This window comes from Stigmatopora nigra, chromosome 9 (genome assembly GCF_051989575.1).
Source record: "Stigmatopora nigra isolate UIUO_SnigA chromosome 9, RoL_Snig_1.1, whole genome shotgun sequence".
Taxonomy (NCBI): Eukaryota; Metazoa; Chordata; class Actinopteri; order Syngnathiformes; family Syngnathidae; genus Stigmatopora; species Stigmatopora nigra.
Window position 1 is genome coordinate 3,326,841 of NC_135516.1, and position 16,026 is coordinate 3,342,866.

Sequence of the window (16,026 nt, forward strand, 5' to 3'; positions counted from 1 at the left end):
TTGTATTTATGTTTAAGTCAGTAGACCAACAGCTCACTGGGTCAATTTTGAACTTGGAAAGTTTGTGTATTAGTTTTCCTTAGTTACTTTGGAGTAGCTGAGATCTTTTTTTTTAATTATTATTATTTTATTTTTATTTATTTATGAATGAAAGCTCAAAAATGTATTGCAAGCAATTGCCTGTTGTTCCCAAACCCTGCTACAACATCGCTTTGTTTGCAGAAGCCCCTAGTGAGGATAAACGGTACGGAAAATGAAAGTGTGTGTGCTTGTTCTTTTGCGTGAGTTTTCTCTGGGTACTCTATTCCCTCCCACATTCCTAAGGCATGCATGTTAGGCTGATTGGACACTCTAAATTGCCCCTAGGTATGGTTTTGAGTGTGCATGGTTGTCCGTCCAGTTGTTCTTTTTTAAACATAAAGGTTATAGTTAAGGCAATGTAGCCAATGTGTTAGCAAACATTTTTCTGTCTCCATCCACATGGGACTACAGCATGCGAAAGAAGCACGCTAGCTTCAAAAAATAAGCACTCTTAAAATGAAAACTGGAGGTTCAAAATCCCCAACTGACAACGTACCGAATGTGCTGCATTTTCCTGTGAGAGCTTTATCAGGTCTTTCTTTGTTAAATCGTCACTTCTGAGCTGCTCTCCAGTCCACTCCCGTACTGACTCCTGGCTCAGCCACCATTTTTTAAAGGCCATTTAAACTCTGACCTCGGCCACGCTTATTAAAAATAAACACAAAGAACATAGTTTTCATGATAACGTGTATTTAAATCTGAAACCATAACTATTTCTTCTGCACCGCTATTAAATCAACACAATATATTTGCTTGTGCAGCTCGCTACAGATACAGTTTGGTAGCTTTGACCCGTCCACTCTAGCACTAGCCAATCATAGTTTGTGAAAGCGGTGACATGTCCCTAAACCTGCGAGAGTGGATTGGTATCGCCAACTCGAAATCTGATTGGTTAAAGCAACAGTTTTATCGACGCGTGATTTATGCTGTAGAAATGATTGTGAAGCCCCTCGGGTAGATTTCTGACACTAGCAACAAATAATGGCTGAAATGTGATTGGTTAAATGCTTATATATGAAGGCACACATCTAAAAGCAGCACAACCAGGGGGAAAGCAATGAAAGGAATCTGACAGACAATTTGTATTTCTTTAATAAGTATTCATGGCCAAAGTATAATTAACATCGGTCTGTGATTCAGATATTTTTTAGGCCAGCAGAGAAGGTCTTGCAGGCCCTGACGGTCCACCAAAATATATTCAGAGTATATATTTTCTGGGCTTTTATAATTCATGCACAGCCCATTTAGTCTTTAAGTTGAGGTTTAAGCACAATGGGTGTATTTTCCAATAATATGATCATTACAAATAAGCTTTAATGTTTTTTTTCTTGCAGCATTTAATGCATCACCATGCATGGTAATTAGACGGTGAAAGGCATGTTGCCACTTTCATCAAGCTCACATCACATTATGACCAATTTCTACATTAATTTCACTCAGTAGGGCCTTCCCTTTTCATCCATGGCCAAGGGGAGCCAGGTGCCAGAAAGGGTTTGTGGGATGAAATAAAAATGGGATTGGAGGGGAGGCGGGCTAATGAAAGCATGACAAATTGAAAGCAAGAAAGAAGTAGACATGCCCACTGTGATGCAAATATTCTCAAGTGGAACTTGCTGTCTGTTGTGTTTGCAATCCTATCAGTGTTGTGAGTTCTTGAGTGGAGGAGGATGGTGTATATAACAATGAGGCTAGTTTATCATGCTGGTCTGACCGAGGATGATGCCACATTCTACAAGCAACTTGCCCAAGAAAACAATGTGAAATGTGCAACAAAGTAACTTTTTGATTAGCATATCGTCCAATTGTGAATATTGGATTGGATAACTATTCATCCCGTATTCGGGAAATTACATTGTGGTAGTAGCAAGAGGGTGATTAGACAGAACTGCAAAACAAAAGCCCTAGGTACAAAGCAAATCAATGTAATGGAATCATCAAATCATTAAAACATTAAAGCAGCAAAAACACAAAACGAACAAGAGTGGACGGAGCTACCGCTGCCGCCGGCTGCCGCTCAAACTGCGCCATTTTGGTTGCGGTAACTGAATCGGACTGAAAAAGACGTTGTAGAGTTGGACAAAAACTGGAACCCCACAGAACAGCAAATCAATATGAATGTTCATTCATTTTCTGAACCAGGATTCTGGAGCCTATCCCAGCTGACCTCAGGCACAAGGGAGGAAACACCCTGAATTGGTGCCCAGCCAATCATAGCGCATGGGAGACGGACATCCATTCACGCTCGCATTCTTTTATAGGAGCAATTTAGAGTGTTCAACCAGCCTACCATGCATGTTTTTGCAAGATGGGAGGAGACCGGAGTACCCGGAGAAAACCCACACAAGCCGGCAGAAAACATGCGAACTCCACACTGTGAGGCCAATGCACTGACCATTCGGTAGCCTGGACGCTCTTAATTTTAACACTAGTTGTAAATCTAAAGAACTAATAGATCAATCAATATAATTGTCAATTTAAATTTGATTATTTTTACACAAAACACAATACCTTTTAAAATAGTCTTTAGTTCAGTGGTGTCAAACATACGGCCCGCGGGCCGGATCCGGCCCGTCTGGTGGTATTGTTACTATTTCTGTGATCAGTTTTATGTACAACACACTTAAATATATGTTTAACTGTGTAAAAGTGTTGTTAAAATTGCACATACTTTAATTATGTTCTTATGTTATTCTCTTGTCCATAATGTATTGTTCATAATGTAAAAGAACAATTCTGTTAATAAACATTTTGATAATGTACTCATTCTTTGCACTAAATATTAGTATTAGTGACTAATACAAAGGAAAAACAGTGGGCTTATTGTTAGTTCTATGTAATTTTGCAATGAGTTTACTGGTCCGGCCTGCTTGATCTCAAATTAAGCTGTATTCGGCCCGCAGACCAAAGGGAGTTTGACACCCCTGCTCTAGTTTGAAGAAATTCATGAAACCATGCTGTCCTGCTTCAATTAAAGATTAAAAAAAAATTTAAAAAAAACTTTAAATATGATGCTCCTTGTGTTCTTGTTAATATAGTGAGAATATCTGTTGTAACAGATTTTCTTTTGTTGGCAAATGTTAGGGTGGGCATTAGCCCAAAATGTGGCACTTTGATTTGACTGGTGCAAACCCCTCCAGTCGCTCAGCCAGAACAATGGATGCCGACATTCTAAACACAGTAAGAGAGGTGAGTTTCAGAGAAAGACGTTAAATTACTTTAAAGAAGATGGGATGCCGCATGATTTTTTGCTTTGTTTGTTTTATTTTTTTGCTATTGTTGTTTTGTAATTGTTCTACACAGTAAAGTCTTCTGTTGTTGTGTATGTAACTTTTCTTTATTGACTGGGATGTATATTGCGTACATTGGTTTGGGAGCCAAAATACCATGCACCAACCCCCTTATTCAGTTTTGCTGTACATAATCACAAACACAATTCCTAATTTGTACTCGAATTGCCCTTCTAAAAGCACACTTTTACCCATTTTTTGCATGTAGTCTATTGTTCACCCTGAAAAACTAGATGGCCACTACAGTGTTCCCTCGCTTATCGCGGTTAATGGGGACCGGGACCCCCCACAATAAGTGCATTTCCGCGAAGTAGGGGTGCCCCTTCGAAAATGCTTAAAGAAACGTATAACACGTGCACAAAAGCACCACCAAGCAAAAACACCATAGTAGTCCGGATGGTGGATCTTCTGCTGTTTTTTTGCACGTAAGAAACTTCGTTATTGGGAGTTGTGAACATTGTTTTTTTGGGCGGTGAAGATGCGCCTGTAAACAGCCATGACGTCATCAATGCGATTCCTGAACTCTCACCATGTTATTGACCATTTCTTTGAAGCAATTACTAATTCTTATTGAATATTTTGTTTCCACCTCTTGTAAAATGATGTAATTTATAATTTTAACTTAATATCTTTAAACGTTTTATTTTTTTTTCCTGAAAAAAATCTGCGAAGCTCTGAGTCCGCGATAGCTGAAGCGTGAAGTAGCGAGGGAACACTGCATTCCTTTTGAAAGCACCTACCAATCTGTTCTGAAGCATCTCACTGAATATGCACAAATAATATTGCCTCAAACAATTCAGAATTATTCTTGCAGCTTTTGTAAGCTATCCTACTTCGCTTCATTAATGCCCAATTGTGTTTACATTTACTAGTACGGTTTAAATCTGGGAGCCTCAAACTGTTGTAATTCCTATACGTTCACCTGATTCTGATCTAAATACTGTGAACTTCATCTCATCTCATTTTCTGAACCACTTTATCCTCATTAGGATCGCAGGGGGTGTTTGAGCCAATCCCAGCTGACTCCGGACCAGACAGTGGAACACCCTGAATCAGTGGCCCAATCGTAAGGCACAGGGAGACGGACAACCATGCACTCTCACACCCATTCCTAGTCGCATTTTAGTGTCCAATTAGCCTACTATGAATGTTTTTGGAATGCGGGAGGAAACCGAAGTACCTGGAGGAAACCTACGCAGGGCCGGGGAGAACATGCAAACTCGTAACAGATTACCTGGATTTGAACCCAGGACCCGAGAGCTGTGAGGCCGACGCACTAACCACTGAGATTTCACCAGGCCGTTACTGTGAACCTCAAATAAAACAATCTTGTTAATTTGTTCCTTGACCTAATACATATGTACCTGCCATCTAAACTAAATCATCAGGGAAACATGGTGGTGGAAGTGCATATACGTATGGATGACAATAGAACCTATATTAGTAATCAGGGACATCTGTTATCCAATCCACGTATATTCTTTAGGATCATCGACATAAAGGATGCTAGCCGATTGCAGGACAAATTAGGACAAGTAATTCACACTCATGTTTGAATCTACTATGCATGTCTTTAAGTATGGAGCAACACAAAATCCAGGCACGAATGATGAGAACATCCTAACTCAACATAAGGAGGCTGTAGAATGGATTCCAACCTAGAATGCCATAACTGTTTGCTACATATGCTTAACAATTACCAATCCATTATTAATTCTATGGTGCAAGATAGTTATTCCCCAAGTGAAGAACTCAATGAATGAATTCAAAGGCAGCTCTCCTTAATCAGTATGACTAAGCAATATGGAATTTGGAGAATTTAGCTTAGTTTGGCTGTACTTTTTAAAATCGACATGATATTAATGAAGAAAGCATTAATGTAGACTGCCAACAGTGTGTACATTAAATTCCCCTCACATTCCCTTGGTTATAGAACCATATTCTTCTATCATAACCTATTCTTTTTTTAATACAGAAATGAATCTGAATTGATATAATTTATTGCATTGAGTCTAGCAGTGAATCACAGGTTCTGACCAGTATATACTTTGCTTTTTGCTTGTTTTCTAAAAAGAATATACTACACGATACCTTAAATTTTGCATTTAGGGTAAAAAATGCGTGCATTGGTCACAGATACATTTTGTTGCTAAATTTGCTGCAGGATGAAGAAGATGGAATTAATGCTGTTTATTTTCATAAAATCAAAATGTATGCACATATATTCTAGGATATGAGTAGAAAAGTCAGAAAAGAAAATGAAAAGAGGGAGAAAGAGACTAAAGTGAAGAAAAAGAAGCGATGTGTGAAAGCATATTCGACAATAGTTGCTGCCTTTTTTATTCAAAGCAAAAGAAGACAGCCAAGGGGAGAAAAGCAGAATATAGAAGTGATTCTTTGACAGCAAAGAAAGCATCAGAGAACCCCATTGAGGTCAGTCAAGTAACCCCGCTTCGAAAGTCACCACTTGATGTTCCACAGGGCTCTTTGTGTAACCACAAGCTTTATAACAAAGAATGTCATGCTATATGCGAAGAATAAATTCAAACTGCACGAACAAAAAAGTCAGAGTATAGCTAAGTGATAAAAAAAGTGGAAGTTTCTGTTCTAACAATGGCCAGACTCTTCTCGCATTTGCCCTTTCATCAATGCAATGCTACGCTATAAATCTTTTCATGAGAGTATGTACTATTTTTTTTTCCTATGCCTGTATGCCCGTTATTACTTAGCTGTTGTTAGATTATTAATAAGGTGTAGGTTTAAAAGAACAAAACACAACTACAAAATGAAACAATGTTAATTGAATCTTATTTTTAATCACTTAATCTCACTCTATATTTGAAATGAAGCACCGCACTATGCTTCAGTGACCACATACTTGACCTTTGGCAACTTGAGGCTTGACAATATTCCACATTGTAATGAAAGAAATGGTTGTGAATGTTGAACAATTAGTTGGGCAGTGATTACACTTTAACATTGGCTACTGTTATCTCTGGAAGGCCACCTGTTCTGTTCCATTTTGTTTGACGCAGTAGGCATTCTTTATACCTTTTGGTTACTGCAATGTGATTCGCATTTAAGGTTCAATCATTTCTCCCAGAGCGAAAGGATAAAGAGGAGGATTTTCACGCATCGCATCACCCCAAACGCTTCAGTCATTGACAGAGTTGTTACTTGTAAGCGCCAATCCTTCCAAGGTATGTTGTGCATCCACAGCAAGACATCAAAAACTCTAATGTATGTGACAAGCCTGAAAAGGTGCTTTAATTTACACACAGAAAGTCACTGGAAAAGAAAGAAAAGAACCCTGAGCATAAAAAAAGAAGCGTCATGAAGTGTTACCGCCACCTATTATTGAGGTGCGAATTACTGAGCTGAAACAGCAATAATAAGATAAGTGTCAGGAGTGGCTGGATTGCCTCTCCTGGAATGACGTCACGATAATTATCAGCTGTGGCTAATTACGTGATTAGATTATTTTTGGTATTTAAGCATTATGGTTTTCTGTAGACGCGGTCGGATCGTGCTGTTCTGATCGCGCCGCGTAGTGCGACGCGATCGGAGGGAAAGCTGAACCCAGATGCAGAGTCGCCGAAGTAAATGGGAATGGGAAGGCAGATCTGTTGCTCTTGAAGGTTGATTTAATAAACGTGGTAACATAACATAGCAACTTAGCTTGATCTCTCTTGACAAACGAAATGAACATGCGGCGTGGCGTCAATGGAAACGGCAATGACTACGAGGAAAAACAGGAACGAAACCAGACGATCCGACAGCGTCTACAGAAAACCATAATGCTTAAATACCAAAAATAATCTAATCACGTAATTAGCCACAGCTGATAATTATCGTGACGTCATTCCAGGAGAGGCAGTCCAGCCACTCCTGACAATAAGATAGCATTGCAGCACACATATGACTAACATGTCAACTATTTTTGACAGTGATAATTGGTCACGAACGTTTCATTTATGCCCAAGCTTCATCCATTTGCAACAAAAACCTTCCAAATTACCTGGAAATTTAAATGCTACGAAACATGTTGCCTCCTGATAGACAGTGTATGAAAAAAAATTCCTGATACACTAACACTATCCCGTTTCTTTGTGGAGAGCGGCTACCCAAGTAAAAAGATTATAATAGTTAATATATACAGTGGTACCTCGAGATATGAGCCTAATGTGTTCCGGGACTGAGCTCGTACGTCGATTTTCTCGTAACTCCAACGAACGTTTACCATAGAAATAAACTAAAAACTAATTAATTTGTTCCAACCCTCTGAAAAAAAGTGTCCCGTATCTAGAGATAATTATTTGCTCGAAATTTTACTCGTATCTCGAAGTGTTCATATGTCGGGGTGATTGTATGTCGAGGTACCACTGTATACTAAAATTAGATGGATTTGGCGGAGAGGAGAGTGAGAGTGAGGCGCTTGTGACGTAACAAACTAATTTAAATGAACTTGGGTTACAATGCAAACACACTCACAAATAAGTTTAACCTAACCTCACACTAAAGTTCATTCTAATTTTGTTTTAAATTTTGATACCTTCTCCCGGGTTGGCTCTATTTGACCCAGCCTTCACCCTGACTTTCAGATGCAACCTATCGAGGGTTGTTTGCTTTTGTATTCCCTTCAAAATATTCCAAAAATGCTGCACACAAATGTCCTCACAATAGGATAACGCACGACCACTTGCCAACTTTCGCGTTTGCTGTATGCTCGTATATCAAAATGTGTCCGTATCTCAAGATAAATATTTGCTCAAAATTTTAAGCATATCTCAAATTGCTTGTTATGTCGGGCCACTAGTATGTCAAGGTCCCACTGTAATTGCTCTTTGAATTGTCTGTTATTTAGGCACACAAAGGATGACAACGTGTACTGACTTGAAGGGTTACTGTTGGGGTTATTCTGGGATACTATTATATAATATAAATATTCCCCCGTTTTTATTATATGTTTGCTATTAATTATTTTCAGGCATATTCGAGCCTATTCCGAGAACTATTGACCTGACCTCTCACCCAGTCCCGGGCTCCGAGGACTGTTGATCTGGGTTTGCAATAAAAAGCCGTGAAGGACTCTTGATTCCATCAGATGGCTATCAATCAGCTCCGGGAATACTTGCATATTGTTCTTACAGCGTGACGCCATTTTTGCTTCTATATGGAATTGTTTTGTCCAATGAAGGCTTGTTTGTTTAAATTCCTTTGGAGTTTGTTTTTAGTTTCCCCTCAATTGTTATTATTGAATACCTGATATGTTATGATTGTTGCAGATGTTGTTTTTGCTTACGCAGTGGATTAATCAATAATCTTGTAATTGTTTTGATTCATGGCCTTAAATCTGTACGAGAAATGACCGCACGGTAGAACCATTTAGCGGCGGAGACGAGGTCGGAATGTTCTCGCTTGATCAAGCTGATCATCAGAGATACCAATTTAATTAAATGTCAATAATTCAATCAGATTTCTGCCTGCAGTGTTTTATAATCATATTAAGGTATAATTATTGATGAATCCAACAGTAACTAACCAGAATTCAAAATGACTAGTATACATATAGACCCAGTCTTTGAAATGTGGCCTACATGCCTCTCAAGCCACTACTTGTCAATGGATCACACTCCTCTACTTTGTGCAAAATGCAGAACTTGACAGGAAAGGTTTTTTCCCATTTCTGTCACAATGTAAACAAAGTTGGAGAGGTTGAAGTGGTCGTTATGCATGTGAAGTATTATTTTTGAACGCACTAGAATTCTACATACAAAGTGGAATTGTTTCTCTTCTAAATACTCAGACAAATACATTGTTCAAGTGGACTAACTCTACCCTCCTACACACACAAGAAAACATCTTAATGTTTATTACCACCATGCATACAACAGCAGTTTTGACTAAACGCACTACATCCCTTTACAAGAAGACTAGGGTTAACATTTGCATTCCTCAGAATTAAATGTAATTAAATTAACAGAGATACATTTCCTTATTAGCAGAAAAATTTGATAACGGCGCAGGTTTTCCAGCTATACCATCGGAACAAAGAAAAATAAAACCAGCCTTCCAGATTAATGGGTGGGATGGGACCATGAAATTATAGAATTGTAAATTCAAAGCAAGTACCAAAAAAATGGATCATAATTCCATTTGGGAAATGTTTTGAAAAATGGCTGAAATAAAAAGTGGATAAATAATATCCTTAAAATTACTACCATACTACCTCGAGATAAGAGCTTATTTCATTCTGGGACTGAGCTCGTATCATGATTTACTCGTAACGCAAATGAACGTCTCACATAGAAATTAATTGAAAACAAATTAATTCGTTCCAACCCTCTGAAAAAACACCAATAAGAGGATATTGGATTGGAAAAGGATTTTTATTTGTTCTAGTTCTATCAACAAAGTAACAACAAAAACTAGTGGTTTAATAGGACTAAAATGTGTTTAATATTGTTAAAATTAGACAGATTTCGTAGAGGGGAAAGGGGTGGACATAGAGGGGGGGGGGACTTTTTGCACGGTAAGGCACTCGTAAAATAACTTAAACAAATTCAAATTAACTTGGATTACGATGCAGACACACTCAAAAATACATTTAATCTAACCTTACACTAAACTTAGTTCTAATTTTGTTTTAAATTTCGATACCTTTCTTCTCCCGGTTTGGCTCTATTTGCCCCGGCTCCACCTTGACTTTCAGATGCAACCTATTGAGGGTTGTTTGCTTTTGTATTCCTTTCAAAATATTCCCAAAATGATGCACACAAAAGTTCTCACAATTGGATAACGCACGGCCAATGTGACAAGGTGAAGTAAGTGAAGTTATAAATGAGTGCAGGTGTTAAATTCAGGGGTACAACACCAACAAGAAGTAGTATTTACTGCTCTCGTATTAGCAATCGATCCGCCATTCGCAATGTCTAACGGAAAAAAAAGTGCTCGTAGAGACATTACACGAGGGAGTTGCGGGGAGAGAGACAGTGCCCATGATGTTCTTATGAGCAGCCCCTCGTGTCTTCTGTATGCTCCTATATCAAAATTTGTCTCATATTTCAAGAGAAATATTTGCTCAAAATTGTACTCGTATCTCAAATTGCTTGTGTGTCGGGGCATTCGTATGTCAGGGTACCACTGTACACAGTTAAGTTAAAGACATAAATATAGCTCTTTACCATTTACATTTGATTTATAATACATGAAGAAAAAAGACTCATCTGTAGGAGCATCACTTGGCAGATAACCTCTTACACATGCCTATGAGCATGTAAACACTGGGTTAGGGTTAAGTAGTGGTTATGTGTAGAATCGGTGAGTGCGCAATCACATCCTGCCTGGATTAGATATGGACAGAGTGGACACGCCTGGCCTTGGTATGTTCAATTTCAATAATCACTACATAACACTGAAGCCTCTAGTACATAGTCACACTCCTGGAAATTGAACCACTAAAAACTGCAATTTTGCAGATAACTCTCCATGTTGACTTCCATTTCGATTACATCAATGTCGGCCACGCTCACACTGGGCAAGGTCCACCTTCGGCATTATTCCCCCTTCCTCCCACACAGCACTACACCTCCTACGCCTGCCTTCTTTTTGGTTTGTTTGGCTGTGCCTTTTCTGACTATAAGCACAATTACAAATTGTTTTCCATGTTGTACGCATGTGTTTTTATATGGAACAGACAATTAAACTGAAGTCTTATGCATGTTGTAAAGATGGTGGTGCTAATGTGCTTTGTGCATGTTTGATATTTTTTTGTTTTAAGGTAATTCTGTGAATCAGGCGTCATCTCAGCGTGCTTTCTTTTTTTTTTTTTTTACATTCTGTTTTATTCATGAAGAGTTTAGCAATGAATGCATTTATTTAGCCCAGAATGGAAAACATGGTTTTCACACTCAATTAGTGTAGTTTTCTCTCCATTAAACTAAAGAATATAATTAAAATTACAAAAAAATATTGGGCATCCCTTGAAGGGATTGAGGTCTCATCTCAATTTCTGAACCACTTTATCCTCACAAGGGTAGAAGGTGGGAGGGGTGCTGGAGCCTATCCCAGCTGACTTTAGGCCAGAGGTGGGGGACAACCTGAACTGGTGGCCAGCCAATCGCAGGGAACAAAGAGACAAACAACCATTCACGCTCACACTCATATCTAGGGGCAATTTAGAGTGTCCAATCTGCCTACCATGCATAGCTTTGGAATGTGGGAGCAAACCAGACGACCCGGGAAAAACCCACACAAGCTCGGGGAGAACATGCAAACTCTACACAGGAGGACCGGCCCGGATTTGAACCCAGGTCTCCCATTGTGAGGCCGGCACGCTAACCAATCAGCCGCTGGGCCGCCGACATTGAGGTTAAAAAAAAAAAAAAAAAGATTTCCTTCTGGATCTTGCTGTTAAAATGACTGTGAAATGGATATGAGAACAGGGCTACATCAGGGTATTGTCCGGTGCATTTGGTGTGAAAACATCTAACTTCTAGTCTCTCAACCAAACCCTGGGACAGATATTTTGTGCACTGCTGAGTTTATCAGTAATTTTGTGCGCAAAATCTTTTCTTTATTTCCTAAATATCTTTAAGTGTTTAATCCTATTTTAACTGCTCCATCCTGCTATATTATTCTACAAACTACAGTACTAGCTTTGTCAGGAGCATCAATACTGCTGCTTAGATTTTGCAGCGTGGAAGCATCCATTCTTACAAAAGCAAATGGGGTATCCGGATCGTTAAATCGGAAGAAACGAGAATAAAAGTAAAGCATATTTGTGCAGAAAAGAATGATCTAGGGCACCTACTACTCATTGCATGAGGGGAAGTGAGCTCAGAGGAAGGTAAAGGAAAACCCCCATAAAAGAAAGTTTTGAAATAAAAAAAAAGGAGGAGCCATCAATAAAGCAATCTTTTGTCACGGACTTAGCAATGGCCGAGTTGTAGAATTTACTCTGGAAGGGGCCATTACACAGAAAGGCCAGCAAAGCAATTAGAGGCTTGGGTAGTGGGGTTAGCGAATCGACAATCAGATCTCCATAGAGGCAAGGATTGCTGTGAAGAAGATGGAAAATAGTGTCTGCAAGAGTGTGTTTCAGGGGAGCAAGAAAAATATCAGATAATCATTTGTGTGCCTCCTGATCCCTCACCCAATCTTGACAAGCATTTTCATTAGCTTTCACTGCAACAACAATGTCTCAACACTTTATTAAAGAAATAAAAAAACAAATACGTAGCTTCCCTAAAGGAAATTTAGTATCTGTGCAAAAAATAATACTGCTACATGGTTTGTTTTCATAAATGGCTTCAAAGCCATCGAACTAATCAGACAGTTGAAATTATGCAGTCCTGCCACATATGTGATGAAATATTGAGTGGATTCAATCATGATGCTACAAAAGCATATTGCCCTAACAACAACACCAAAAATCCAGTATCACATTTTAACATGATAGTTATCATGTTTTAACATGATACCATCATATAAAAACATGTAACAAATTGAGAACAACTATGTAAAAATGTAAATCCTTTCATATAAAAACACAATAGATATCACATAAAAACTATCATATAAAACCATGAATACATGTGGTGCAGCTTGTTTCCATGTTGTCTCCTGTGCCCCTTCCACGTTTTAACTAGGGAGTGAGTATATTTATATGTAGCATGATTAAAAGCTAAAAAAATAAAAAATAAAAAAGTGAAATTTGCATGCAAACACCCCTTTAAATTGAGAGAACAGTTTTTTTAAACATGGATTTTGATACCATATGGTTGAGCAACTCTCCAATGATTGTTTCATGTATGGCAATGGTTGTTGGAGGTACTGAAAAGTAAATTGTGTGATTCCTCCCTTTGACTTCCTACCATCAAAATGCCCTTGGATAAAACACTGAACTTCAATTTGAACACGATGAGTTGGCAGCAGTACCATAGTGGTATGAAGGTGTTCTTCGATCTGGGCTAATTTGTGGCCTATTGTTCTTTTCGACGATCTGTCTTGACTATGTAATTCCAACCGAAAGATTGCTGTACTGTTTTATGACACCATTTATTTTAAGTAGAACTGGGTGGTGGTAAACTTCAGTATAATAGACATGGCTGCATAGTCTCTAAAATTAGATGCCTAACTACCCTATACAAAAATATAGTATCTGAAGAAGGGATCCTTAAACGATAGATATGGTGTACACAGGAATTATTGGTGAAATAAGTTAAAGTTTAAGTATGTATCTATCGTAGTGTGGATGTAGCAATATTGGTCTGATGTAGAGGTTTTAAATATTTATGCCCAGTCACATTATAAGTATATGGTAATGGTATAGGAAGTTCCTTAATTTTACTTTATCAGTCCAAAAATTCTGATTGCGTTTCTTTATCTTGCCATGGCAGCTGCGAACGTTTAAAGAACAATTAAATGCTCTTCACTATAGGGCAGAAGGTGCATTTAATCCGTGCTTTCATTTTTTTCTGCAATGAGAAAATTGTATATTATCATGAAGCAGTATCAAGAGCTGGGATGGGTAAAATGGTCTTGGTCCATCCATCCATTTACTGAACTGCTAATCCTATTCAGGCTAAGAAAAAGATGAACCATATCTTAGCTGACTGGGCGCAAGGCAGGCAGAACTCTTGATTGGTCGCCAATCATTCTGAAGAAGTGTATATGGAGTAGATAGGCATATTCAGGATTTAAACACATACTCCAGGTCGGTCATGTAAACAACTACATTGTCTAAAATTGAGTGTGGAGGTGTGTGCGAGCCTGTGCATGTGTTTATTCAATTCTTCGCCAATTATTCTATCTTTGGAAGACAATTCTCAATCCAACAAATTAACATAAGTGCACCTGACACAAAATGGTTGTAAGCTTCCTCCACTCAATTGCATTTATGGTATTCACAGTGTATAAACGTGGAGTAAAAAGTCGACATAAATATCACTAATTGGTGTATATTGACGAATTCAGTTTTTATATTCATTTTATAATACATTATTTATTCACCTATCATTTTGATAAACTGCTCCAGTGCCTTTCCGGTTTGGGATTGTAGAGAGCTGGTAACCATAGTAGAAAAAAAGTAAAAACCGTAGTAAAAAAAGCACAACGCAATCTCGACTGGCTGTCAGTAAATTGCATAGAAAAAGAAAACATACTGTCATTATGGATGTGCGCATCATTTTCATTGGTTGAGTAAGCTGTGACAGGTTTGGCTCATTAATTTGATGGCTTTTTCTTTTTCCTTATACAGTACGATACTAGCCAGGGGTTTGTATGTCAACTCAGTCGAGAGCTCAACCAGATGCCACCTAGCCTATTTCTGAGAATATTTTTCAGTATGTAATTGGTTGTTATTATTTTGCCTTTGCGACAATAACATTGCATTGAATTAATAACGCTGTGGCCAGCATATGATTTGAACTTCAAGCCAGTGTATAGAAGCAAGGCTTAAGGCTAGATTTAAAACATTTTCATTGAGGGAGCCTCTCTAATTTCCACAGTTGAGGCATTCTGGAGTAATGAAACTTTTATGCAGACGACCCCCTCTCCACCGTAGGCCCTGAGCTTCAGCCCACTCTAGCGAATGGATAAGGCTCCTTTGCTGACATTTTCACCTTTCAACTCTACAAGTAACCATAGTGACGAAAAATTAATAATTCCTGTTCTGAAAATATTATAACTTGGATTTCTTTTTTTGGCACTGCCTGGGCCAACAGCTAAAGTCTTCTTGTAACTGACTGTGCCATTTTTGGCCAACAATGAAATTAAACTGTGTTTTGTACCTCTAGGGGTAATCACTCATTCACACAGAGTAGCAAGAACACCATTTAAATCACTATTAAAACCCAAGTCTTTACAATACCTCATCTCATTTTCTGCACTTTGTTATCCTCATTAGGATCACAGGGGGTCCTGGAGCCTATCTCAGCAGACTCCGGCCCAGAAACAGGAGACAGCCTGAATTGGTGGCCAGTGGCAGGGCACAAGGATGCAAACAACCACACAAACACATCCATACCTAGGGGCAATGTAGAGTGTCCAATCAGCCTACCATGCATGTTTTTTGGAATGCAGGAGGAAACCAGAGTACCTGGAGGATACCCGCGCAAGCCCGGGGAGAACATGCAAAGTCCACGGAGGTGGACGTGACCTGGATTTGAACCCAGGACCTAAGAGCTGTGATGCCAACGCATTAACTAATCGAACCACCCTGGCGACCATTCTTTACAATATGCAGAGCTGCCAACTACTGCGGAATTTCAGGAGTTTACCCGAAAATGCAATGCAAACTCCTGGACTCCGGACAACCTCTCTAAACTCCAGAAATCTCCAATAATTGTCACTTCATTTTTTTTAAGCAACCATTTCAGAAAGGTACCAAATTTCCAATGTAAATGCCTCAAAATTGACACCATCGCTTCAGCTTCCACCATCTTGATTCAACTGCAGTGGAAGAATTCGCTAACAAGAGTGCCCTTTGAATCATCAGAGTTGCAAGTTCTGACAAATAATTTGTCTTGCGTGACTACAGTGCATATCGATTTTGCGTGAATCGCTTTTACTCTGGATAAACTCTACTATACTCAATAATTAACCCACAACTTCAAATCATGTTCGGCACACTGACAAACGAGGCGCAGCAATAGAA